This window comes from Clytia hemisphaerica, unplaced genomic scaffold, assembly GCF_902728285.1.
Source record: "Clytia hemisphaerica strain Z4C2 unplaced genomic scaffold, Clytia hemisphaerica genome assembly, whole genome shotgun sequence".
Lineage (NCBI taxonomy): Eukaryota > Metazoa > Cnidaria > Hydrozoa > Leptothecata > Clytiidae > Clytia > Clytia hemisphaerica.
Window position 1 is genome coordinate 14,129 of NW_027104341.1, and position 4,803 is coordinate 18,931.

The window sequence follows — 4,803 nt, forward strand, 5'->3', positions numbered from 1 at the left end:
GTTCTTCGTGATTGATACTGTTTTGCTACTTTACTATCATCAAATACAGTCTTAACAAGTCCTGTAAAGTGGTCTGCTGTGAAAAGCGAAATATTGTGTTGCACAAAAAAGTTTGTTACCATAACTTCTGCATTCAAAACTTTTTTGTCAAGGTTTGTCTCTTTTTTCTTCACGAATGAATCAAGAGATGGCTGGGTTTTTGACTTTTTAACTTCATCTTTCTGAGTTTTGGTGTTGCAGTGGTTAGTGACATCTGTCAATCCTTGATGATCACAGGATAACTTCTTGCAACAAGGAATACAATAATACTTATAAGGATCTCCAGCTACTGCTCTAATGGGATGGTCTTCTGCCCAAACAAGATTATATTTCGTTCGATAATGAGTTCTGGACTTCTTCTTGCTTGGTTCGGATTCCGCCATATTTGTTTACATTGAAAAAAAATTCCGATTCTTTTCTTTCATCGAAAGAAATATAAGGGGGATAAAATCGTAAGCGTGGAATCTTGAGAACACAACATCAAATTATCTCCCTAATAATTATAGCATTTCCGCTATTTATGGGGGTTTCCGAAGGCTTATTTATACACGGAAAGGGCCCGCGGGTAAAAACAAGTCTTCTGTAGTCAAAATGGTAGGCTAAGCAGTGAAAATTTTTGACAGGCAGAAAACCTGGAAAAACCGTGAGGTTTTCGAGGGCACTCGTGAGACCTTGAGATTTGGTCGAAAACCGTGAGCCTCACGAGTAAACCGTGAGCATTGGCAGGTCTGGTGACAGGAAGATTCATCTTAAGGGCATCTTCCACTCTCTTCACCAATTCCTGTTTCCTTCCAGATTTTTTCAGTCCATGACACACAAGCCACCTCTTCAGCTCCTCCACAATACAATTTTCTGGCTTTTTGGTTAATTTTGCACCAGGGACATCTTCTTCTTTCAGTATAGTATAATTCTTTGCTGTAAGCTCGTCTGCATTCGCCATTTTGTTTATGTTTTTGACCGAAAGTAACCGTGATGCATTGCGTTGATTTATTTCTCGCATAATTTGTGACGTAAGCATTACGGAGCGCTATTAGTAAAGTTTCAATAAAAGTTAACCCTCTTAAAAATGGTGGTACAGAAAGAAAATTTTGGTTATTGTGTAAATTAATACCTTGGTCATTGAAACAATCTGTAGCTTGGGAAAAAGTTCCAGAAAAAAGGAGTGCTTGATTAAGATTGCCTTTAACTTTTTTGTTGAGTTCATTGTAGCACCTAATACATCTTTGATCCTTAACTTTCCAAGACTCGTCATTTTTTTTTAGGTACATGAGAAAAGATAATTGGTCTAACTTCATGACAAGTAATGAGCCCCCCCCCCCAGCGGACCCAAAATTCACGCCATCACGCCAATTTTTTTCGATTTCACGCCATTACGCCTAGATAATTTTGACTTATGCATATCAAAAATTGTTGGACAACTGGTAACATCAAAGGGCACCGGTTTGAGGGCTGAGGTATATTTGAGTAAGTTGACAAAGCCCACCATGGTTGGGTAACGGAGAAATTTTTTTGAATTTTGAAGGGTTCAAAGTGCTATTTTAGGACCCATTTCAATTCAATTTGAAAAATAATTCATGTAAAAATAATGGTAATATTTTAAAAGTACAAGCAACATGAGGGGCCATGCCCCTTGCCCCCCCCCTGACGGGTCCCATTGGCATTAATTGTGAATTAGCGTGAATAGTTTTCAAAAGGGGAATGCTGAGGCGCAATCATGGTTTGCACCGACGGGAGAAATTTTCAATTTAGTATGGCTAAAATCGCTCTCATTTACTCTCTTTTTCCAAAATATGGTTTAAACATCACATGATTCCTTTGATCAATCTGCTTAAAATTACACCTTATAATAAACCTGTTGCTTCTTTGTGTTTAAGGATTTGCTACAAACGTACATACATTTGTAGCAAATTTTCTGAAATAAAAGACCTAATATCTTTGATGCATCTAAAAGAATAAGCATCTAAGAAAGAGAGGAGAATGTTAGTTACGGAGGAAGCGCAACCATGGTTTGCGCTGAAGGGGAAAATTTTTAATTTTCGACCCTCTCATAGCATTCGACTTTATTATTTTGAAGACTAGCTAGCAACTGCTAAAAACAATCGGAAGTTACAAGGATAAATGGCAGATGAATAGAACTGTTTGCACCGTTTCTTTTATGTTTTAAAATGAGATCTATAGGAGACCCTATAGGAGGCCTCATCGTCCATGTACAGAAAAAAAATTTGCCGAGGCCCACCATAGTTGGGGCCGACCAAGAAAAGTTTGAAATTTAAAACCTCTCAATTGGCTATAATGGACATAGAAATACAATTCAACTAATGAATATAATTTTCACGATCACGCTGAACTGCAAAATTTCACGCCATCACGCCTAAAAAAACATGATTTCACGATCACACCGGCACTTCATTTTCACGCCATCACGCCGTTTTTTTTCAAAATTTCACGCCATCACGCCACGAAAAACCCTCCATCACGTTTGTAGCCATCACGTTAGCCTGGATATCCAGACCGTAAACTATTTCACCGTCTAGTTTTATTTAATAATTTGTCTCTGGTTTACGGTCTAGTCCAAGTAACTCGTCTGCAGGGATATCTGTCCCTGCATATGCGAGTTTCTCTAATTGGTCAATACGCGCTCAGTCACTGAGCAGAATTTTCGCGGGGTTTTTGATATTTTTCGATGCGCACGCATAATTTATGGAAAAAGCCGACCTTGCAAAAAAGATAAACAAATGAAAATGCAGGTTCATTTTTAAACAAAATGGCCGCTGGAAAGGAGCCTTTATAAATGTGGCTGACGTTTTGATGTAGCTTAAAGTAGTTTTGAAAGTTTTTTGAGTTTGTAAAGGAGGTTTTATAGTAAAGTTAATTATGTGTGTCTGCCTGGGTTTACAAAGTTTTGATAGTCCGTCGACAAGGGTTCAGTCACAGGCAGTATCAAACAAACTGTACCCAACTTTTTTAGTTGCACCAGACTCTAAAATTTTAGAAACTTTGTATGTTGAGGTAAGAGTGTTTTTTTCTGAAATTTTGAGTCTGGATACCCAGGCTACCATCACGCCAACCGCTGGGGGGCCTCAGTAATGCAAGTTACAACAGAATGCAAATCTTCCCCTTCGATGAACTTTGTTATACCCTCTTTTACTAAATGATTTTTATGGATATGAAGATCTCCATGATGATGTTCAACTAAAGGGTTGGCATTTTGGGATTCTGTTGGTTCTGTCATCTCAATATCACTCTGTACAGTGTTATTTTTAGTTTTTTGCTTTTCTATACTTTTTGTTGGTAGTAAAGAAAAGTCTATGTTAGATACGTAATTTTTGCTTTTTGCTTTTTCAGTTATAATAGGTTCATTTGATTTTGACAAATCATTTTTTTTTAATTTTCAAATGAAGTGATTTTTGTTTTAAATATACTGCCCAAGATATTATCAAGCTCGACATGTTCTTTAGCATTACGATGCTCATACCTTTTAACATCAGTTTTTTTTCTTGCAGCAACTTTTTCAAAATAAATTCTCAAGTTGTCTCCACAAGACTTTTTTTCAGTGCAAAGGTTTTTTGTTGTAATTTCAATTCGCATAGTTTTTTTACGTTTCCTCGTTTGCCTTTCTGGTTCATTTTTTAAAGGAGGTAAAAAGTGGCATTATGCAAATCACCTTTTTTTTAAGCTTATATGAAATACATTTTCTTGCTGATCTTCAAATGTTGTATATTTTCAGAGTCCATTGCATTATTGGTTGATAGGGAGATTTCACTTCCTTTATGGTTGGATTTTTATAAATAGAATATGAGAATATAAGGAATATGAGAATATAAGGAGCAATGTTATCATTGACTACGCAGTTGAAATTGAATATTTGAGACTATCGCATTACTGACCCTATACCATTACTCCTCATATTTTACAGCGGAAGTATAATGACCACTACTGAGACTCCATGATGAAAGACTACAGCATGCAAATTTAGCTTACCTAGCAATACATTTTCAAAAGAATTTTCAACGTGTAGGTTAGGGACAAATTTTCTCGAAGTGTTTGTAGCACGATCATGGCGAAATAAAACCAATGATATTATGAAATAATCAGATATTTTAATAATTGTTTTACACTTTGCAGCCCTTGTTGGAGTAGGGCAATTTTCACAGTTATACAGACTTTCAAGCAACTCTCCACGTGGGTCACTCACCAGCCTGGAAATTTCATTTTCAATTGAGTTATGATTAAAACGATCTGTGAATTCAATAGAGAATATTTGATCAAACACATTCATCTCTGATGCAGTGGAACAACTTTATGCTATTATGCTGTATGCTAGTTGTTTTGAAAATAGATTCTCCAGATGAGCTATTTTGATGTGACATTCGTGCGCGTCAAATTGTTGGAATCGGCTGTGATTATATTCATTATAACTTGGCCCAAGGTCAAAAGAAGGAATAATATGGTAAGTTTCTATAGGTAAGGCAGATGATGTGATAGAGGAAAATAAGTCTTTGATTACTAACTTTCCTGAATTGCCAATATTAATTTCAAGTTGATACACAAATTCCCGAAAGCTTTTAACCGAATATAAAACTTGAATGACAGAATTGAAAAAACACACATTTTTACCAAAATTTTCTAGTCCCAATGAAAATTTTCTTGATTCATGTTAGTCTGGCACAGAATGTTATAAACAGTCTGTGTGTGAACCCTTGGTGACAGACTTTCTGAACTTTGGAAACCCAGGCAAACACACATAATCAACTTACCATAAAA